Here is a 24,167-nt window from a genome sequence, read left to right as displayed (position 1 = left end):
AAAAGCTAACCGAGGTTGCATTCCGTATAGTTTATCTGAAAGATCTACTCATTACTTGAGCTGTAAATGTGTAGATTTTTTATATCATCATTCTCTTTTCTATCATCCAGAAACTCCACATTGAAGAGCTCCACCTGAGGCCTATAATGATCTTACTCACTGCTCATCCCTTTAAATAATTACTGAGAGTGCATGTGTCTATTTGTGTGTGGCATGCACATGCTAAGACTCTAGGTGGTCAGTTCACACTGCCACCCTCTAAAACCAAGGAATCAGCCTTGTTCCAAAGGGCTGAGGGGTGTATTTTGCCAAAGAAAATAAAAGTGTTTCAAGCAGAATTAAAAGGTGCTGAACAGGGAATTTAAAAGGGGGAAAAACTATACTATAGTGACTGTACTTTCAATTTGAACCTCTAGGCTAAGATTTAAAAGTAAAGGAATTTGGAGATTTCTTTTCTGTCTTAACCTAGCAACTTAAAGAAATTGATTGTACCAATATGTAACTGAGTTACAAAGCTACAGCTCCCTCTGTTTTACTGTAGAGGTAATAGACCATTCTAGGAAACTCTCTTATAGACAATTAAAAGATCCTGTCTTAAAATGTACTTATTTGAAATTCCACAACATTCTTAATGAAAAAAATATTATCTGCATAATTACATTAAATGGGTTCTGGAATACATTACCACTAATGATGCTAATAGCGTTAGTCCAGATGCAAACTATAAAACATCCATTATCTTTTGTCCTTGAAGTAACTTCAAAAATTGCTTTTTTTCTTGTAGAAAGCCTATTAATATTATAATATATTGTATTTTTTGTTTTGTAAACTGCTCCACAATATCTTACAAAGTTTCTCAAATGATTCTAAAAATATATCCTGTAATTTTGTAATTTTTCCTATGGCCCAATTTCATATATGATTGATCTAACGAATATGGTAGTCAAGACATTTAAATTTGATTTTTATTTTTTCCTATTTTATTCAGTCCCCAGATATTAGGTAATACCATATGCAACAACAATATTTTCTTTAAAAAATTGTTACTTATTGGAAATACATAAAAATGAAAACAGATTTAATTGTTCATCCATGTTATGTTACCTTATAGTATTTTCAATAATCTAAAAAAAAGAATTTTAAAAAATCTGCAGCAATAAAGTATTTAGTTGAAATAGTCTGGGTCTCAACTTAAGGAAATAGTCCTACAAAAGTGATACTTATAAAGCAGCTATTTGTAAGGTAGGAGAGAGCAGGATGTTAGAAAAATCCACACATTCACAACTCAAGTAATGAGTATATCTCTCAGAAAAAAGTACATATATTATATATTTATACAAACATACATATATATAATGCAAACTGCTGTTAGATTTGAGTTACTGTATGTTTTGAATCCAGTTAATAAAATACCTTTTTTTTTTTTTTTTTTGACAGGCAGAGTGGACAGTGAGAGAGAGAGACAGAGAGAGAAAGGTCTTCCCTTGCCGTTGGTTCACCCTCCAATGGCCGCCGCTGCAGCCGGCGCACCGCGCTGATCCGATGGCAGGAGCCAGGATCCAGGTGCTTCCCCTGGTCTCCCATGGGGTGCAGGGCCCAAGCACCTGGGCCATCCTCCACTGCACTCCCTGGCCATAGCAGAGAGCTGGCCTGGAAGAGGGGCAACCGGGACAGAATCCGGAGCCCCGACCGGGACTAGAACCCGGTGTGCTGGCGCCGCAAGGTGGAGGATTAGCCTATTGAGCCACGGCTCCGGCAATAAAATACCTTTATTATCCTGTGTATAATTTGTATATCCCAAGCTGTTCTGTATATAATTTGTATATATAAGCTGTTTTGAAGAGCGTATTGGGTGAGGTTCTCCAGAGAAACAGAACCAATAGGATGTGTATATGTAAAGAAAGAGGTTTATTATAAGGAACTGGCTCATGGTTATGGAGGTGGACACGTCCAAAACCTGCAAGGTAGACTGACAGACTGGAGATCCAAGAGAGCTGACATAGCAATTCAGCTTGGAGATCTGGAGTTCTGAGTCCTAAGGCCATCTGCTTACCATGAGTCCATGTTGACATGAAGCCCCAACGCTGCATGATGGAGTTCTGTTTTGTGCTGGGGAGGCCAGTATATTTATTCCCTATAGGTCCACAAATAATTGTATGAGGCTCACCCACAATATGGAGGGCAATTGCTTTTACTCAATGTCCACAAATTTAGATGTTAATCTCATCACCATCCTTGGAAATAGGCATCCAGAAAAATGGTTAACCAAATATCTGAGCATCATGTGATTCAGCCAACATGACACATGAAATTCACCATCACAAGTCTACTTCTTGTCAAGCTGGCATCCATCCTCATCTTTTTAAACCTTGCTTTTTTAAAAAAGAAGATTCGTTTTATTAGAAAGGCAGAATTACAGAGAAGGAGGGAGCCAGAGAGAGGGAGAGATATCTTCCATCTTCTTGTTCACTCTCCAAATGATCCTCCTGACCGGGGCTGATCCAGGCCAAACCCAGGAGCATGGAATTCCATTCAGGTCTCCCAGGTGGGTGTCAGGGGCCCAAGCATTTGTGCCATCTTCTTTTTTTAAAAAAAAAATCTTTTATTAAATGAATACAAATTTCATGGATACAACTTTAGGAATACAATGGTTTTTCCCCTCATACCCACCCTCCCACCTGCACTTCTATCCCACCTCCTCCTCCCTCTCCCATCCCTTTCTTCATTAAGATTCATTTTTTTGTTTTATTTTTTTGACAGGCAGAGTTAGACAGTTTGAGAGAGAGACAGAGAGAAAGGTCTTCCTTTTTCCGTTGGTTCACCCCCCAAGTGGCCGCTACGGCTGGCGTGCTGTGCGAATCCAAAGCCAGGAGCCAGGTGTTTCCTCCTGGTCTCCCATGCGGGTGTGGGCCCAAGGACCTGGGCCATCCTCCACTGCACTCCCGGGCCACAGCAGGGAGCTGGACTGGAAGAGGAGCAACCAGGACAGAATCCGGCGCCCCGAACGGGACTAGAAAGTGGGGTGTCAGTGCTGCAGGCGGAGGATTAGCCTAGTGAGCCACGGCTCCGGCCAAGATTCATTTTTAATTTAACTTTATATACAGAAGACCAACTGTACACTAAGTAAAGATTTCAACAGTTTTCACCCACATACACATGCACACTGTATAAAGTACTGCTTGAGAACAAAAATTGCAGTCATTTCTTGTAATACAACTCAATAAGGACTGAGGTCCTATATTGGGAGTAACTGCATAGTGGCTTCTGTTGTTAATTTAATGGTTAACACTCTTATTTATGACATCAGTGATCAACCGAGGCTCTTGTCATGAGCTGCCAAGACTATGGAAGCATTTTGTGACCACAAACTCTGTCAGTATTTGGAAAAGGCCATAATCAAAGTGGAAGTTCTCTCCTCCCTTTAAAAAAAGATTACATCCTTTTTTGATGGCCACTTCTTTCTGCTGGGGTGTCACTCACAGAGATCCTTCATATAGAATATTTTTTTTGCTGCAGTGTCTTGGCTTTCCATGCCTGAAATGCTCTCATGGGCTTTTTAGTCACATTCGAATGCCTTAAGAGCTGATTCTGAGGTCAGAGTGTTACTTAAAGTGATTGTCATTCTATAAGTCTGCTGTGTGGACTGATTCTATTGTTGGACATTCCCTCCTTTTTAATTCTGTCTATTATTATTACCAGTGGGCCATCTTCTTCTGGCTTCCCAGGCACATTAGCAGGATGCTGGATTGGAAGTGGAGCAGCCAGGACATCAACCAGTGCTCATATGGGATGTTGTCATCACAGTCAAGCTGCTTAACCTGATGCAACACAATGCTGGCCCCTAAAACCATACTTAAGTGCCATATAAAGATAATAGCAAGGTTATACGTCCATTTAACCTGATACAACCAAAAACTCTCTTTCCTCATAAAAGGGTGTAAAGCCCTTGCATGGTATCCTTTCCTTGATATTGCATAACTTAAGTATTAGGATGTAAAGTTGATATTTAAATACTATGATGTAAAGTTAAAATATCTCATGTTACATGATAAGGGAATGAGAGAGGGAAGGAAACAAACATATTTGCTACACACACACACACACACACACACACACAATGATAACAAAATAAGGAGGAATTATTGATGACAATCACAGTCTTCATTTGTGTAACTTGTCATCTGGGTAGAGGTGGTCTTCACGACTGCCTTCCTCCACAAGCCAGTCTGTATTCCCATTGCCTTCACCAAGCACCTCAGGTGGTCATAGTTCTTTTCTTACTAAGTGCTCCAAACCTTCCCTCTTGAAAGGTTTGGGCTACTAGCAGAACTTCCAACATTGAGTTATATCCATTGACTTAATTACAAGTGTGGTAATAACAAGAGATGTCCACTCTAAGATATCTTTCATATTCCAGATATTCCCTTCCTTTCCTCCACTGCAAAGTAAGAGTCTAATTTCCTCTTGTAGTCAGGATCAATCATTGTAGCCAGCACAATAAATTCCTTTCTTTGCTTGTTCATTCAGAATCATGAGAAGCACAAAGTTCCTGGGTGGAAGGCAGTCTAAAGTTCTTTTTCAATGGAATTAGTTTTGTGTATCCTGGTGAAAGCCTCTTTACAGGCCTAAGGCCTTTAGGCCAGCAGAACACAAAGTTGCAGGAATAAGAAGCAAAAATTTTGTCAGTGGATTACCAGGGATAATGGCTAGTGGTTCCACTCTTGTGCCCACCCTTTGATTCTTAGATCTGTGAGTCCTGGCTATGGGAGAAATAATACCATACATTGGATGGGGACTCAGAGCATATATTTACCTTGGAGATCCTTGTCCCAAGTCCTTCAATGTACTTTCACCAAGTTGGCACTGGAATTTAGTCTTCAAAAAGCTACATCAGCCGGCGCCGTGGCTCAATAGGCTAATCCTCCACCTTGCGGCGCCGGCACACCGGGTTCTAGTCCCGGTTGGGGCGCCGGATTCTGTCCCAGTTGCCCCTCTTCCAGGCCAGCTCTCTGCTATGGCCAGGGAGTGCAGTGGAGGATGGCCCAGGTGCTTGGGCCCTGCACCCCATGGGAGACCAGGAAAAGCACCTGGCTCCTGGCTCCTGCCAGGATCAGCGCGGTGCGCCGGCTGCAGCGGCGGCCATTGGAGGGTGAACCAACGGCAAGGGAAGACCTTTCTCTCTCTGTCTCTCTCTCTCACTGTCCACTCTGCCTGTCAAAAAAAAAAAAAAAAAAAAAAAAAAAAAAAAAAAAAAAGCTACATCATCATTCTATGAAGCCAGCAGCTTCGGAACAGCGGGGAACATGGTAAGATGAGGGAGTTTCATGAACCTGGCTTCATTTTCTATGAAGTGAGTTTCTTGATGAGGAGCAATGCCAAGAAAAAAACTAAGATGGTGAGTAAAAAGGCCCTTCTGTAAGTCCACAGATGGTGGTTTTGGTAGATGCATTCCATGCAGGGAAGGCAAATCAGTGTCCACAGTAAATGCTATTTCAGAAGGAACAAAATGCTGTCTCTTCCATGGTGGAAGTAGCCTGATGCAAGCAACCTCCAGCAACTACGGTTGCATACCAACTGGGATGTATGATAATTTAGGATATGTCTACTGGCTATAAAATTGTAAAAGAACCAATCAGATTTTGGGGGTAATTGACTTTTCTATTTTCTAAATACAGGATATTCCAATTTTTGGCTTCATTTGATTCTAAAGTTACATATCATTCGGAGAAACTTTTAAGTCCACTACCCAAGTGTTTGGTGGTTAGCTTAAGGTTTTAGGACAGGTATAACTTGAGTGTACCAGTCTCCTCACCACTCCAGCTCTTACTTCTTCATGTCTCTGCTCAAATATGCCTATGCTGGTAATATCTGTAGGTCATCAAACAATTACTGGTACATGGGGCCCTTTCAGGCAGTAGAGCAGGCCATAAGAAATAAGCAGGGAAGTCTAACTCGGGTCGGTGGGGAGGCGGGATGTCCAAAGGATTGAACTGTTTTAATGTGACTCAATCTTATTTTTAAAAAAATATTTTATACATTGCAATACCTGTTTTTTTGTCTACAACTTTCAAAGTGTTCTGGACTGATTGCCTAAATAACCTCAGTTGTATTTCATGCAGGCATATTTTTGTGGCATGAAAACCTGTACCAGTACATAGTACATGTGTTGGTTTTAAAGAACATGTATCAGAGAACACAGAGGAATAAATTATCCTCTTAGTTTAAAATAATTACTTGTTTACTTATTTATTTATTAAAAAGTCAGGGAGACAAACACACACACACACACACACACACACACGGCTCCCATCCACTGGTTCATTTCCCAAATGCCCACCAACAGCTGGGAAGAGGCCACCACCAAAACTGGGAGCTGGGAACACAACCAGGATCTGCCTTGTGAATGGCTGGAACATAGTTAATTAAGGCATCACCACGGTCTCCCAGGGACTACATGGACAGGAAGGTTAAGTCAGGTGCTGGAGCTAGGGCATCAAATCCAGGTACTCTGATGTGGCACACAGGTGTCTTAACCAGAGGCTAAGCTGCTAGGTCAAACACCTGCCACCAGCTTGTTTTAATCACAAATATTTCTAGATTTCAGAGGAAATTTGGAATATGTGTGTATGTATGTGAAAATCTGGTGCCTTTCACTAACATTGAATTCATAGTAGAAATTTCCTGCTTCATTAAATAATTAAAACATGTTGAAATAAAGTATCGACTTTAAATTGCCATAACTCCAAATAAAGTATCAAACACAACTGAAAAGCAAAGACAGAACAGATTTTGCAAAATGGATGATAAATCTGAAAGCAATAAATCAAAATGACTTTAAAAACAGATGAGACATTAAGAAGAAACCACCTTTAAAAACATTGCCTTCCTAGGGCAGGCATTTGGCCAGAGGTTAAACTGCCAGTTTCCCATATCGGAGTACCTGGGTTTGATTCTTAGCTCCATTTCTTGATTCCTACTTCCTGAGAATGTGGACCCTGGGAGACAGTGGTGATGGCTCAAGTAGTTGACTTCCTGTCACCCGTGTGGAGACTTGGTTAAGTTCGTGCCGTGGCCTGGCATTTGGGGAATGAACTAGCAGATGGGAGCCCTCTGTGTCTCCGCCTCTCAAAAAAGAAAGGTGGGGGGGAGGAGGGATGAAAGAAATGAAAAAAGACCATATCATCTACATTATAAAAAAAGGACCTTAATAGGTTTACCTGATGCAGGAGACAGACCAATATATAAATACTCTCAACAAATATTGATTGAGAATCTTATATATGCTAGGTACTATTCTAGGCCCTGGTAATGTAACAGTGAACAAACAAAAACCTTTGTGCTTAACATTATAGAGGAGTAGATAGAAAAGAATACATATCTAATAGTCGTAAGTGACATAAATAAAAATATAGCAGCTTATGAGTGATCGGTAGAATGGAATATGCTATTTTATTTTGGATGGCCAATGAAGGTCTCTCTGCATAGGCAGTCTTTGAGCAGAGATGTGAAGAAAGTGAGAGCTTGGCGAGGACGGTAGTACATGGGGAAGAGCAGCCTCAGCAGAACATTTCAGCGAGGAACATGGTGCAGAGAGCTGGCAGAGGAGTTGAGAAGATCAGATCCTACAGGTAGCCAGCATAAGGGCTTTGGTTTTTAACATGAACTGTTTTAGAAAGGCATGGAAATGATATGATCTTCTGATATTTCTAAAAGAGTACTATAGCTGTAGAGATTAGATTGTAAGGAAGGGGAAGAAACACAGAGATTGGATAATAATTTAGTTCAAATTTTGTAGTATTTCATTCTGAGGTTGACCTACCCTGTATGCATCTGGAGAATGCTAAAGTAATCAAAGCACTTTCGTTCGAAGGAATAATGAGATATTTCAGTTTCCACATTTCTGAAGTTTATATATGAACCTAATTCTATCACTTACAGAGGTCTAATACACTAAATGTGGTAATAAAAATAAATATATTAAAACAAAATACAAAGACACAAAATGAGCATAGTTGGGAAGCACTTTTTTTTTAAGAATTATTTGTTTTCTTTGAAAGTCAGAGTTACAGAAAAACAGGGAGAGACAGAGAGATCTTCCATTCCCTGATTCACTCTGCAGATGGCTGCAATGGCCAAGGCTGAGCCAGGCTGAAGCCAGGAGTATGAAGCCAGGAGTAATGAGCTTCATTTGGATCTCCCACGTGGGTGGCAGGGGCCCAAGCACTTGAGCCATCGTCTACTGCTTTCCCAGCCATATTAGCAAGAAGCTGAATTGGAAGTAGAGCAGCTGGGACATGAACCAGTGCCCATATGAGATGTCTCCATGGTGGGCAGCAGAGTTACCCACTGTTCCACAATGCCAGCTCTAGGAACACAGTATTTTTTTTTTTTTTTTTGACAGGCAGAGTTAGACAGTGAGAGAGAGAGAGACAGAGAGAAAGGTCTTCCTGTTCCGTTGGTTCACCCCCCAAATGGCCACTATGGCCGGCGCGCTGTGCGAATCCGAAGCCAGGAGCCAGGTGCTTCTCCTGGTCTCCCATGCGGGTGCAGGGGCCCAAGCACTTGGGCCATCCTCAACTGCCTTCCTGGGCCACAGCAGAGAGCTGGACTGGAAGAGGAGCAACCGAGGGAGGATCCGGCACCCCAACCGGCACTAGAACCAGGGGTGCCTGTGCTGCAGGCAGAGGATTAGCCTAGTGAGCCAAGGCGCCAGCCTCAGGAGCACAGTATTAACAACAATTTTAATTATTATCCTAAATATGTAGGATCCCAGTATCTAAGCTTTTAAAAATATTAGTATCAAAATTACTTTGCACACCTGGGGTTAGTTCTCTAGTTTGCATCTGGTATCAGATGCTCCAAGAGTTTGGGGACCTCTTTACATTTTAAACACTCTTCCAGGTGATTCTTTTTAAGTTTGTTTTTTAAGATTTATGTCTTTATTTGATAGGCAGAGTTACAGAGAGGCAGAGGCACGGAGAGAGAGAGAGAGAGAGATCTTCATCTGCTAGTTCACTTCCCAAATGGCCGCAATGGCTGAAACTGGGCTGACCGGAAGCCAGGAGCCAGGAGCTTCTTCCAGGTCTCCCATGCTGGTGCAGTGAAGAATAGTGGAAATAGGTGGAAAATAGGTGTAATTGTCTCCAAGCACTTGGACCGTCTTCTACTACTTTCCCAGACCATAGTAGAGAGCTGGATCAGAAGTGGAGCAACCATGTCTTGAACCAACGCCCATATGGGGTGTGCCGGCCCCTCCAAGTGACTCTTACATATGATGACATATGAGGTGTGGGGAACGTCTGGACCCAGGCTGTTTGAGGCCTGTGCAATCATTTTGTCTGGTTCTGTCAAGGCAACTGCAGGGAGGAATTGAAATTCAGTAAATGTATATAGCAGGCCAATTTTTAAGTTGATAATTTTGTATGGTCTGAAAATGAGGTTATAAATATCCAAATGGCCCTTGGTAGAAAAAAAGAATCCATACCCCTGATAAACAAATCTCAGAGTAACAGAAGAATATTTTAGTGGTTTCAATGTTTCAAAGCCTGGTTAATTTGACTATTAAATTAAAAACAAGGAGGATCATATTCTATTACTTTATCTCAAAACCATTTTTGAATAAGGTGTGATATGAATAAACAAAAATTAAATTCAATTGCCCTGTCATAATTCTTAGAAAAACAATGAGTTAAGCTGCAATAAAAACTGGAGAAGGATATACATTGTTGATTAGATGACAACGAAACAGTATTAGCATAACAGCTTTGTAGTCAGAATGACCTCGAAAAGCTTGTGGAACTTGCGTATTTTACAGATGAGGGAGTTGAGACTAAAAGTTCCCCCTCTATTTTTTTCCATTGCTACATCATCATTGATCTAGGAATAGTTCTGTTATAGAATTTTTATTTCATACATAATTATTTGATAGTGATATTTGGGAAAATCTCTATTTTTCCAAGTAATAAGATAGAGAAACAATGAGAATCCTTAACATTTTTAACCTTAGTCAATGTAATCAATCGTAATTTCTTTTTAAAAAATTAATGTTATTTTCTTTCATATTACTTTGATGTATTTTGACTTCTTATAGTAAGCTCAAATATTTATGGTACATCGTGATACATGGAGTCTTGTTCAAAATTATTGGTTCCCAAAACCTTTGGATGTAACATAACAACTCCCTTAGGCAGAGTAGCCTTGCTGTCCAGGGCCTGCCTGGGTTTGGCTACATGACTTTCTTTGACCAACAGAGTGTGAGCAGACCCAGTTAACACTGTTGGCACTTACAGGTTTTTGAAGCATTTCACATTGCTGCTAGCTCCCTCTGTTACTGGAAGAGCATATCCCAGGTAGGGCTTTCTCAGCTCAGACCCAGGAAGGAGTAAACCTGAGCCTGAACCACATCTTCCCACAGCCATGGAAACCAACCCACCATGGCCAACATGCGACATGAGTGAGAAATATGTTATTGGGAGTCATCAAAATATTTGGGTTTGTTACTTACTGTAGTCTAATAAAAGCTATTCCATATGGTGGGCCTTTGGGGTAACAGTAAAAGTATTGCTTTGGATCCCCGCATTACATATCAGAGTATCTGGGAGTGGTCTCTCCTCAACTTCCAATCCAGCTTCCTACTAATGCATTTGTGGGAGGCAGCAATGAAGGCTCAAGTAGTTGAGACCCTGCCACCCACATGGGAGGCCTGAATTTTGTTCCTGGCCCCTGGCTTCAGGTTGACCCAGGCCTGGCTGTTATGGGCATTTGGGAGTGAACCAGCAGACAAGATCTCTCCCTGACCCCTTCTGCCTTTCGGGAAAAAAAAAAAAAAAAGACAATACATGAATATGTCCATATCTGACAAAAAATCCAGTATCCAAAGCAGGAAGATATCAAAACTAAAACTTCTGAGGTTCCTATACCAAAATCTTTCTTATAAAAATATCTTATCATTGTGCCTACAAATACGTTAGTGATAGAATACTTTTACATGGTTTAGAGCTTGGTATGTGATAGGGACATATTTGAATTATGGTCATTTGTGCTTGGAAAATAGGTGTAATGAATCTATATGACAATTTCATAATGTAAAATTGCACAAACATGCAGGAAGGAAATGTCACAATTTATCTGGGGATATGATTTTCAAATTCCATGGAAATATAAAGGAATTTTTGAAAAATCATAAGCCCGCAAACAGAATGCTCTGTCAATTTACGTAACTTTGTCAGATTCACATTAGCAAAAATAATTTGCCTCTCATAAACTTTTTAAAAAGCTTTTAATTGGATATTTGTTTAGAAGTTTTAATTTATTCTTGCACTGTATCTAATGGCATAGAAAAAAATTCATATATTTTGAAGGAGCACTTTACAGATAATACCATTTCTGAAAGGAAGCTAGCTATATCTTATTATGCCTGATAGTCAGAAATTTTAAGATCCGTGTTGAATAATCTGGCAATGGTGACTTGGAAGCCAGTCATATGTGCAACTCATCCCAATCCAGCTTTTTTTTTTTTTAATTTACAGCTTTTTTTTAAGATTTATTTATTTATTTTAAAGTCAGAATTACAGATAGGGTGAGGCAGAGACAGAGAGAGAGATATCTTCCATTCAGTGGTTCATTCCCTAAGTGGCTGCAATGGCCAAGGTTGGGCCAGGATGAAGCCAGGAGCGAGAAGCTTCATCCGGGTCTCCCACATGGGTACAGGGGCCCAAGTCCCTGGACCATCCTCCAGCTTTCGCAGGTGCACCAGCAGGGAGCTAGATCAGAAGTGGAGTAGCCAGGACTCGAACTAGCACCCATGTGGGATGAGAGTGCTATAGGCAGTGGCTTTACCTGTTACACCACAGCACCATCCCCTCAATCCAGCTTTAACTGAGCTTATGCTGACAATCTGAAATCAGTCCTGGTGGGAATATTTATATGACAAAAACTGGAAAATTTATAGGATGAAAATAAAAATTATTGCTTTCCCTCTCACCAGTTAATTGATGGTTAAGCATTTATCACTGCATCCCTAGGCTGCACGTTTGGTACTATAATGTTTGGAGTATTTTTAAAAAAACAATGTTTTGTTTTTTGAAGGCAGATACAAGGCTACCAAGTTATCACTAAAGCTAGAGACTTACTAGAGGTTTAGAAGTTCTGACGGCATGAAGGAATGCAGACAGGGGACGCCCCAGAATCACTGTCTATTCATGCTCTAAGTCCTGTGACACTATGGCGCGGGCAGCAGGAAACGAGACCCTGGATTCTGGTGAAGAGTGGGTGTAGACTGGAAAATAGAAGACACTGTGAGAGAGGCAGAACCGTCTTCTTTTTTCAAGATTTATTTTATTTATTTGAAAGACAGAGTTACAGACAGACGTAGAGGCAGAGAGGTCTTCCCTCCACTGGTTCACTCCCCACATAGCTGCAACGGCCAGAGCTGAGCTGATCCGAAGCCAGGAGCCAGCAGTCTCTTCTGGGTCTCCCATGCGGGTGCAGGAGTCCAAGGACTTGGGCCATCTTCTACTGCTTTCCCAGGCCATAGCAGAGAGTTGGATGGGAAGTGGAGCAGCCAGGACCAGAACCGGCGCCCACGTAGGATGACAGTGCCTCAGGCCAGGGCCTTAACCCACTGTGCCACAGCGCAGGCCTCAGAACCGTCTTCTAACAATTCAGTAGTGTTTCTTCTCTCTTCTGTGCATATGCGCATGGTCAGACATACACTACTGAAAGTGAGAATAACATGTTAGGTACACATTTTACAAGGTTTTTTAATTTTACAAATATTTCTGATTATAAAGATTTAGGAACATTTATTTTAGGTTTTGCTTTTAGGACTTTTAAGAGAAGTTATCAGAATTTCAATATCAATTCGTTGTTTGGAGTAAACCTCTCAAGTAAGAAAAATGGTGTGCCAGAACTTGCATTAGTGTTAACAATCTTTTTGGCCTCTGTTAATGTAATCGTAGGCAGCAATTTAAAAATATTCTTTAGAAAGCACTGCAGGAATTTAACTTACCACTGAAAAAGTTTAACAAAATAAACACATATTTCCTGAAGAGGCTGAATATATATGCGTATGTGACTGCACAAATAATAGGGTTTACATGACAGTATCCACTGGGGAGGAAATAATTCTCTTAATTATCATATTCCTTTATTCTTAGACTTTAGTAAAATAGACACTAGTAGTAGTGAACTGTTATTATTATACTTTAAAAAACATATTATGGGGGGCTGGCGTCGTGGCTCACTTGGTCAATCTTCTGCCTGCAGCGCCGGCATCCCATATAGGTGCGAGGTTCTAGTCCCGGCTGCTCCTCTTCCAGTCCAGCTCTCTGCTGTGGCCAGGGAAGGCAGTGGAGGGTGGCCCAAGTGCTTGGGCCCCTGCACCCGCATGGGAGACCAGAAGGAAACACCTGGCTCCTGGCTTTGGATTGGCACAGTTCTGGCCATAGTGGCCATTTGGGGGGTGAACCAACGGAAGGAAAACTCTCTCTGTCTCTCTCTCTCACTGTCTATATCTCTGTCAAATAGAAAGAAAACCATATTATGAATTAAACATTTTTAAATAGTCACTGATCAGAAATTAGTCTAAATTTTATTTTTATTACAATACATTTGATGATTAAAATATTTTATGGACTAGCACAACTTACAAATATTAATTAAAGCACAATGAAGTCCTACATACAAATGTTAAAAAAAAAACCAGCACTTCCTTTAGGTATTCAGTTACTAAACTAGAATTCATATTTCACAGAATTTTAGAATACCAAAAAGAAACATCCTAAAAATTGAATAAATGGATAAAAATTGAATTTAGAAATTATGCATCAAAAAAAGAATTAATCATTCTCAAAATATTTTTAATCATATCACCAAACTATTAGTCAAATTCCAAATCTTCTTATGTAAAATGTTATTATTTGTTTAAAGATTTCTTTATTTATTTGAAAGGCAGAGTTACACACACACACACGTGTGCAAACAACATACACACATAATTTCCATCTATTGGTTCATTCCCTATGGCTACAACAGCGGGGGATGGGCCAGATGAAAGTCAGGAGCCTACAGCTCCATCCAGGTCTCCCAGGTGGGAGGCAGGGGCCCAAGCACTTGGGCCATCTTCTGCTGACTTCTCAGGCTCATTAGCAGGTTGCTGGTTCAGAGGGGAGCCAAACTGGCCCTCATATGGGATGCTGGCATTATGGAACAGCTCAATCCACTGTGCCCCCAAAATATATTTTTGAACAAGTTCCAAGGTATTATCTATAGCAAATGTGCTAAAAGTTACTGTACTCCATACCTTTGCAAATACACCACAGAATGCTGCTGGTGGCATTTTTCCAAACTGTGCTCTGAGAAACTGAAATTCCCACGACATGCCGAAGGTGTTCCACAGAAAACTGAGAATCTACAAGCCTTAACTCATGCCTCATTCACAGAGTCCATTGCATCTTCAGCCGTAAAGGAACCTATGTGACCAACCTACAGCCCACACTTAGTCACCACAGTTTATTTTCTTGGTATGTAACAATTCTTAAAAACTTCAGTGTGACTATTTTTTTTTTTTTGACAGGCAGAGTGGACAGTGAGAGAGAGAGACAGAGAGAAAGGTCTTCCTTTGCCGTTGGTTCACCCTCCAATGGCTGCCGCTGCCAGCGCGATGTGGCCGGCGCACCGCGCTGATCCGATGGCAGGAGCCAGGAGCCAGGTGCTTTTCCTGGTCTCCCATGGGGTGCAGGGCCCAAGCACCTGGGCCATCCTCCACTGCACTCCCGGGCCACAGCAGAGGGCTGGCCTGGAAGAGGGGCAACCGGGACAGAATCCGGCACCCCAACCGGGACTAGAACCCGGTGTGCCGGCGCCGCTAGGCGGAGGATTAGCCTAGTGAGCCGCGGCGCCGGCCCAGTGTGACTATTTTTATGCATTCTGTATATTTGACTCTCCTACCTCCCGATCTGTGGCTAGCACAGAGGTGTTGCTATATCTCTGTTGTCAATATATAGGAGAGACTTCAAAAAGTTCAAGGAAAAGTGGAATTAAAAGATGTTTTGGTGTAAAAAATTTTGAAATGCATGCAGTTTCTCCATAGTACGCATTTTTCGTGTACTTTTTTTGAAGACCACTTGAATACTGGATACGTATGACTGTCATTCATCCTGGCTCACCAGAGTACTTTTGGCATGATCAACTGAAAAGCTAATTAGAGGCCAGTGCTTTGGCACAGAAGGCTAAGCCTCCTATTGTGGCGCCAGTATCCCATATGGGTGCCAGTTCTTGTCCCAGCTACTCCTCTTCCAATCCAGTTCTCTGCTGATGGCCTGGGAAAGCAGTAGAGGTTGGTCCAAGTGCTTAGGCCCTCGCACCCACATGAGATCCAGAAGAAGCTCCTGGCTCCTGGCTTTGTTTTGGCTCAGCTCTGGCTGTTGTGGCCATTTTGGGGAGTAAACTAGCAGATGGAAGACCTTTCTCTCTCTCTCTCAGTCTCTCACTCTCTCTCTGTAACTGTATCTCTCAAATAAATAAATAAAATGCTTTTTTAAGAACGAGCTAATTAGACATGAATGGACTGACATTTATCTAAAGAAATATATGATACCTTAGAAGGAAAGGAGGAAAACACTGCAACACACATTGGATTAAGTAACAAACTTTTCAGTAATCACATCATAATTGGGAAAATGACTGAGATGGTAGAAAGAAATAAAGAACAGTGTGAAGTTGTATTTTATAGCATATTTAATTGCAGACTCATTTTCGATTCAATATGCACCCAAGCTAATGTCATTTCACAGAATGAGGACACTGTTGGTGTTCTCACACAGGTGATGGCTCATTTTGTAGGCTTATCCTTGTCTCATTTCATGGGAACAGCAACAAAAACCCCATTATTCAAACCTTCCATTATATCCAGCAGTGTCCTCAAATAATCAATTTTGAAAGTCAGCTAATGAGATACTCAAGCTTACCTTATTATTCTAGAGTACAAACTAACACAAACAACAGAAATCATCAGACATGGAGAAGCATAATGTAAATAAAATTTAAACCATCTCAGCCATTTCTCTATATGGGTCTTAATTTGTAACAGAGTTGCTTCACTTTTGGTATATTCTACTCAATTTATCTGCTCACATGATTACTTTGCTTTCAAACTTTTCCTTAAAATTGCTATGATTGTGGTGTAGTGGGCTAAGCCTCCACCTGCAGCATTGGCATCCCATATGAATGCTGGTTCATGTACTCCCTGCTCCTCTTTCGATCCAGATCTCTGCTGTGGCCTGGGAAAGCAGTAGAAGATGGCCCGAGTGCTTGGGCCCCTGCATCCATGTGGGAGACCAGGAAGAAGCACCTGGCTCCTGGCTTCAGATCGGCACAGTTCTGGCTATTGTGGTAATTTGGGGAGTGAACCAGTGGAATGGAAGGCCTCTCTCTCTCTCTCTCTCTCTCTGGCTCTACCTCTCTCTGTAACTCTGTCTTTCAAATAAATAAAATAAATCTTTTTTTTAAAGAAACTGTATATTCTTGAAGAATATTGTTGAACGTTGAAGTGACTGAAAAGTTACATATTATTATTATTATTATTTTTTTGACAGGCAGAGTGGACAGTGAGAGAGAGAGACAGAGAGAAAGGTCTTCCTTTGCCATTGGTTCACCCTCCAATGGCCGCCGCAGCAGGCGCACTGCGCTGATCCGATGGCAGGAGCCAGGTGCTTTTCCTGATCTCCCATGGGGTGCAGGGCCCAAGCACTTGGGCCATCCTCCACTGCACTCCCTGGCCACAGCAGAGAGCTGGCCTGGAAGAGGGGCAACCGGGACAGAATCCGGCGCCCCGACCGGGACTAGAACCCGGTGTGCCGGCACCGCAAGGCGGAGGATTAGCCTAGTGAGCCACGGCGCCGGCAAGTTACATATTATTAAGAACTTATTTCAGAGAGATGCACACTGAAAAGATAATCTAATTACACTTTCTTTTTTAACTTTTATTTAACAAATATAAATTTCCAAAGTACAGCTTTTGGATTACAGTGGCTTTTTTCCCCCCTCATGACTTCCCTCCCACCTGCAATCCTCCTATTTCCTGCTCCCTCTCCCATTCCATTCACATCAAGATTCATTTTCAATTATCTTTATATACAGAAGATCAATTTAGTATATATTAAGTAAAGATTTCAACAGTTTGCACCCACACAGAAACACAAAGTGTAAAGTACTTTTTGAGTACTAGTTATAGTTATAGCATTAATTCACATTGCACAATACATTAAGGACAGAGATTCTACATGGGGAGTAAGTGCACAGTGACTCCTGTTGTTGACTTAACAAATTGACACTCTTGTTTATGGCGTTAGTAATCTCCCTAGGGTCTTATCATGAGTTGCCAAGGCTACGGAAGCCTTTTGTGTTCGCCGACTCCGATCTTATTTAGACAAGGTCATAGTAAATTGGAAGTTCTCTCTTCCCTTCAGAGAAAGGTACCTCCTTCTTTGATGGCCCATTCTTTCCACTGGGATCTCTCTAAAGAGGGTCAATGATGTATCTAATCTACTGCTAGCCTCTGGGAAAATCATATGTACCTTAGTAAAATACTAAATAATTACACAAAAATTTAAGTCAGTTTTCAAAGCTACCAATGAGTCATTTGGGTTTGCATTTCAATAAACACAGAGTTGACATAAATTCTCTCTATTGTAGTAAACATTTTTGTCTTCTCTAAGACAATAAAATACTGTTTTTTCATTCTTAAATCTAAATGGTAAAATAAGAAAGGTAACAGCTGAGAGCAGATTCCAGTGTGGTTTACAAAATCAGGAATAGGCAAGCCTGGATTTATTAACTGACATGAGAAAGCCCTGGAATACGGGTTGAAAATTTGTTTGACTAGCCAAATCCAGCCTGCTCCTTAGGAATCGCTTTTGTGTTTCCTAATTGCTAGAAAAAAATTAAAAGAATAGTACCACATGAAAACAACGTGGAATTTGCTGTCCATAAATAAAATTTTCTTGGAAAATGGCCTCATCCACTCATCCATATATTGTCTGCGATTATTTTCACACCACAGTGGCACAGCCAGGTGGTGGCAACTGAGACTGTCGGGCTACTCTCCTCCTTTGCTCTGCAGCAGGACACCCTACAAAGTAGTCATGCAGTTGTAATTACCAGTGCATTGAGTGCCGCATTGATTGTCATACCACAATAATTTTATATTCTCAGTAGTGAAAGCAAGTTGGTCATTAGAAGAAAAAACCAGAAATATGGACCTCAAGTGATGTTTTTAAGGCACAATAGAATACGGATGATTCTGTTATCAAATGAGGTGGCAAGGTATGGTATTTAACATGCAACAGATATTACAGTTACTCTAAAAGAATATTATATGTGTTGGGATTGCCAGATTAATTACTCATCACAATATTCTCAATTCACAGGAATAAGTGATGGGAAAATTTTAAAATTTATTAATATTTATTTATTTACTTATTTGAAAGGCAGAGCAACACACACACACACACACACACACACACACATAGTCCATCAGCTGGTTCACCTTCCAGATGGCCACAACAGCTGGGTCTGACCCAGGTTGAAGCCAGGAAACTCAACCCAGTGTCCCACATGAGTGGCAGGGCCCATATGCTTGGGGCATCATTTGCTGCCTTCCCAGGCACATCAACGGGAAGCTGGATCAGAAATGAAGCAGCTGGGACTTGAATCAGCACTCTGAGATGGATGCTGGCATTGCAATGTGGGCCCCACTGAATATTTAGCACACAGTATTTTATCACAGAATTAATTAATTAACTAATTAACGGTTTAGTCAATTGAAAGGTAGAGTTACAGAGAGAGGAGGAGAGACAGAGAGATGTTCCATTCACTGGTTTACTTCCCAAATGGCCACAATGGCCAGGGGTAGGCCAGGCCAAAGCCAGGAGCTAGAAGACTCATTTCAGGTCTCTTATGTGGGTTCAGGGGACCAAGCCCTTGTGCCATCCTCTGCTGATTTTCCAGGTCATTAGCAGGGAGTTGGATCAGAAGCGGAGAAGCCAGGACTCAAACCGGAGCCCATATAGGATGCAGGCAGCAGCTTTACCTGCTACACCAAAACCCCAGTCTCAGAATTAATTTATAAAAATAATGTAATGACATTGAATAGCCCTTGTCTAGACTGTTGAGGAAGAATTTCTTAGCTTTTTTTCTTCCCCCTCCCCCTCCTCCCCTTCCTCTCCCTTCCCCTCCCCCTCTCCCTCCTCCTTCCCCTCCTCCTCCTTCCTTGGACTAAACAAGAGAGGCAGGAGGAAGAGCGGTGGGAAAGTGGGTAGGAGGGTGGTACAGAGGGAATTACCATGTTTCTAATGTTGTATTTATGAGATACATACAAATAAAAAAAAGTAATGTAATGGTAATGGCTCAGTTGGGTCCTGTCACTCACGTGGGAGACCTGGATTGCATTCATGGCTCCTGGCTCTGGCTGTGGCCTCACCCTAGCCTGGCCCAATCCAGCCATTATCCAGCGAACTAGCAGATAGGGTTCTGTCTCTATTCTGTCTTTCTGAATGTCTCAAATAAATAAAAGTGAAAACAGTTAAGCTGTAGCCAAAATAAATGACTCCATAACAAAGGGAGGAAAACCTTTTACTAGTGGTGATTTAAATTGTTTGCAAATGCTGAAAAATGTGTCTAAAGTTCCCTTTTTACAAAAATATTTATTTATTTATTGAAAGGCAGAGTCAAATAGAGGGAGGAAGTGACAGGGCTGGGGGATGGGGGAGAGAAAGAGAGAGAGAGAAAGAGAGAAAATCTTCCATCTGCTTGTTCAATCCCCAAATGTATACAGTGGTTGGGGCTGGGCCAAGCCAAAGCCAGAAGTCTGGAACCCCATCCAGGTCTCCAAGGTGGGAGGCAGAGACCAAGCACTTTGCATGTCTTCAGAAACTTCTCCCAGGAGCATTAGCAGGGAGCTGTGTCAGAAGTGCTGGGACTCGAACCAGCATTCATGGGATGCCGGCATCACAAATGGCAGCTTAACCTGGTGTGTCACAGTGTCAGTCCCAAGAGTCCCAAGAGTAAATTTTGTTAAATTATCTTTCAGCAAGAATAGTTGCTCGGGGCTGGCACTATGGTGTAGTGGGTAAAGCCACAACCTGCAGTTCCAGCTTCCCATATGGGCACTGGTTCAAGTCTTGGCTGCTACACTTCCGATCCAGGTCTCTGCTATGGCCTGGGAAAGCAATAAGTCCTTGGGCCCCTGCACCTATGTGGGAGACCCGGAAGAAGCTCCCAGCTTCTGGCTTCAGATCAGTGCAGCTCCGGCCATTGCAGTCATCTGGGGAGTGAACCAGGGGATGAAAGACACCTCTTCCTCCCTCTCCCTCTCTCTCTGCTCTGCCTTTCAAATAAATAATCTTAAAATATAGTTGCTCAAAGAATCAAGAACATTGGGAAAAACATCCGTAGTAAGGACTAATAATAATAATAATAATAAAGGTAAATGATCCTGAGCTGTTTTTCTTCACTCCTTTCAGTCAATAGCTGTTATTGATACTGTCCACTTACTGTTTATTTAATGAGTCAATGCCAGGTTGAAGTGACTGAAGCATTAGTCTCTATGAATTATCCACATGGAACAATTACAGGCAAAAATAATTCTAAGAATAAAACATGAATATTGTGCCACCTAAAACAACAACCTTAAGAGGAATCTAAGATGAGCTACAACTGGTAAAAATATGTTTCCAGCAAAGATTTAGTTGGTTAACTTTACAAAAATTTTGAAAATGAGAGATGTTAAAAACCTATGTTTATTTACTAAATTATTCACCATCAGTTACTATGTAGAATATATCTGATTTAATCTTATTTTATTGCACTAGTAGAGTTAATGGTGAACTTCATTTGCTCTTATTGATTTAACCATCAACAGTCTGTTATCTTTCATCAGATATAGAAGCTGAAAAGCCTGATTTTCCCTGCCACATGGAAGTTCATCGGCTCAGCAGTGGTAGTTTCATTGTGTTTTTTTTTTTTTTTTTAAGATTATTTCTTTGAAAGGCAGAGTTAGAGAAAGAGGCAGAAGCAGAGAGAGAGATCCACCTTTCATCTGCTGATTCACTCCCCAAATGGCCTCAACAGTCAGGACTAGACCAGGCTGAAGCTGGGAGCCAGGAGCCCAAGTACTTGGCCATCTTCTGCTGCTTTTCTAGGCACATTGGCAGGGAGCCAGATTGGAAGAGAAGCATCTGAGACTCAAACTGGTGCCCATATGGGATGCCAGTGCTGCAGGTGGTAGCTTATCCTGCAATGCCACAACCACAGCCCCTATTGTGAGGTTTTCTAAAATTTTACTTAAGGTATACAAATTCCATGTATTTCATATATACAGCTTCAGGAACATAGTGATACTTCCCACCCTACCCTTCCTCTATTGTGAGTTTTTGAATTCAGATTTTACATTGAAATTTCTCTGAAATAAAGTAATTTATAACATTTATATTTTAAAAGTTGACATATGAATGAATATGAGAATATATTCTTATTCATTCAACAGATATTTACTGAGTGCCTACTATTTGCTATATGTATAAATGTACTAGCTTAAGAACTTTGGGCAGAGCAGTGCTTCTCATATATGTACTATTCAGAGTACCTGCAAAATTTGCCTACACACACACACACACACACATACACAAACTGTGCTACTTTTTTGAAATAAATGTGCTTTTCTTAAATGAATAAATCTTACAATATGAGAAAAACTTTTAAAGATTTATTTTGTAAGTTAGAATTAGAGAGAGGGAAAGAGAGAGAGAGAGAGAGGGAGAGAGAGAGAGAGAGAGAGAGATCTTCCAATCACTGGTTTACCTTCCAAATGGCCACAATGGCTGAGACTGGGTCAGGCCAAAGCCAGGAGCCAGGAGCTTCATCCAGGTCTCCCAATGGGTGCAGGGGCACAAGCACTTGGGCCATCATCCACTGCTTTCCCAGCTGCATTAGCAGGGAGCTGGATTGAAGTGGAAAAGCAGGGACTGTAACTGATGAGATGTTGGCACTGCAAGTGCAGCTTAGGCTGCAATACCACAGGAGCAGCCCCACAACATGAGAAACTTTAGAGTACTGCTATCTAATAAAACTTTCTGTGATGATGGAAATGTTTTCCGTTCCTACTGTTCAACATAACTACTAGATTCATGTGACTACTGAACAACTGAAGCATGGCTGGTACGAAATGAGAGAATGAATTTTTAATTAAATTTAAGTTCAGCAAACGGTTTGTAAGGAAGATGGTGGAGCAGTGGGGGAACTTAATGCTCTAGTCTGGGAAAAGATAGTTAAAGACACTCTCAGGAAAGAGGGAGAAAATGGCAGAAGAAACTCCATGCAAATTAGAGGGACACAGCAGACGTACGTGGAGGGTCTGGACACACAAATCTCAGCAGCTGAGAGCCTCCGTACCAGTTTTGGAGAGTGAGGTGAGACCAGACTGCAACAGCCCAAGCCACTGGTGATAAAGCTGCAGAAAAAGCATGGAGGACTCCAGCTTGGAGCCCTGTGGGGGATAGTGTACTTGCCAAACTAGAGGAGAAAAAAAATGGGGACACGTTTCTCTCTCCCCAATCACCCTGCAGTGGTTTCCTGTAACAAGCTGATAGCCAAAGCAAAAAAATAGGAATATTTATGGAAAAATGGCAGGGCAAAGTCATTACTTATCAATAGTCACCTTGAATGTAAATGGCCTCAACTCTCCAGTTAAAAGACACAGACTGGCTGATTGAATTTTAAAAAACTCATTTATGCAAAGCCATAAAGCAAATTCAAAAAAATAAAAATCATACCATGCATATTCTCGAACCACAATGGAATGAAGCTGGACATCAGCAACCCAGGATTCTCTATAAAACATATGCAAACATGTGGAGAATGAACAACATGCTCCTGAATGAACAGCAGATCATAGGAGAAATCAAAACATTTCTGGAAATAAATAGAGGTGACAATATAACATATCAAAACTTATGGGACAGGGCCAGTGCTGTGGCATAGCAAGTAAAGCTGCTACCTGCAGTGCCAGCATCCCATATGGGCGCTGGTTTGAGTCCCAGCTGCTCCACTTCTGATCCAGTTCTCTGCTATGGCCTAGGAAAGCAGAAGATGGCCCAAGTCCTTGGGCCCCTGCACCTGTGTAGGAAGACCAGAGGAAGCTCCTGGCTCCTGGCTTTGGATCAGTGCAGCTTCGGCCATTGCAGCCAATTGGGGAGTGAACCAGCAGATGGAAAACCTCTCTCTCTCTCTGTTTCTGCCTCTACCTCTCTGTAACTATACCTTTCAAATAAATAAATAAATCTTTAAAAATAACTTATGGGATACAATAAAAGCAGTGTTAAGAGGAAAGTTCATAGCAATTGGTGCCTACATTAAGAAATTGGAAAGGCACCAAATAAACAAGCTATCAATGCATAATTATAGGACTAAGAGTCAAAGGGATCACATAAACAAGACTAGTGTCTGCTAATATTAACTGATAGAGTTAAAAAGGAGAGAACAATCCAACATGGGAAGTGGGATACACAGAAGACTCATAGAATGGCAGATGTCCTAAACAGCACTCTGGCCTCAGAATCAGCCCTTAAGGCATTCTGATCTGGCTGAAGAACACATGAGAGTATCTTAGGCATGGAAAGCCAAGACACTCTGGCAAAAAAAAAAAAAAAAAAAAAAAAAAAAAACCACACACAACAACAACCTAAATGGAAGATCTCTGCAAGTGAGATCCCAATAGAAAGAATGGGCCATCAAAGAAGGAGGTACCTTTTTCTGAAGGGAGGAGAGAACTTCCACTTTGACTATGACCTTGTCTAAATAAGATCGGAGTTGGCGAACACAAAAGGCTTCCATAGCCTTGGCAACTCATGACAAGATCCTAGGGTGATTACTGATGCCATAAATAAAAGTGTCAATTTATTAAGTCAACAAAAGGAGTCACGGTGCACTTACTCCTCATGTAGGATCTCTGTCCTTAATGTATTGTACAATGTGAATTAATGCTATAACTAGTAATCAAAAAGTACTTTACACTTTGTGTTTCTGTGTGGGTGCAAACTGTTGAAATCTTTATACTAAATTGATCTTCTGTATATAAAGATAATTGAAAATGAATCTTGACGTGAATGGAA

The 24,167-nt window shown here is 41.3% G+C and overlaps 1 long non-coding RNA gene across 2 annotated transcripts; it reads right to left on the bottom strand.

Annotated features, from left to right (window-relative positions):
* Positions 1 to 12,316: 12,316 nt before the first annotated feature.
* LOC138849630 (uncharacterized) lies at positions 12,317 to 23,720 on the bottom strand. 2 transcript variants are annotated; one of them, XR_011388607.2, is made up of 2 exons: positions 22,830 to 23,720; positions 12,317 to 12,716 (listed from the first exon to the last, which is right to left on the bottom strand). It is a non-coding gene; the product is annotated as an uncharacterized LOC138849630 (long non-coding RNA). The 2 variants fall into 2 exon arrangements; XR_016233836.1 differs by lacking the exon at positions 22,830 to 23,720 and adding an exon at positions 13,245 to 13,383.
* Between the last annotated feature and the right edge of the window lie 447 nt (positions 23,721 to 24,167).

The sequence above is a fragment of the Oryctolagus cuniculus genome, chromosome 5 (genome assembly GCF_051225735.1).
Source record: "Oryctolagus cuniculus isolate XC-2025 breed Fujian yellow rabbit chromosome 5, ASM5122573v1, whole genome shotgun sequence".
NCBI lineage: Eukaryota > Metazoa > Chordata > Mammalia > Lagomorpha > Leporidae > Oryctolagus > Oryctolagus cuniculus.
This window is presented reverse-complemented; position numbering and strand designations above follow the sequence as displayed.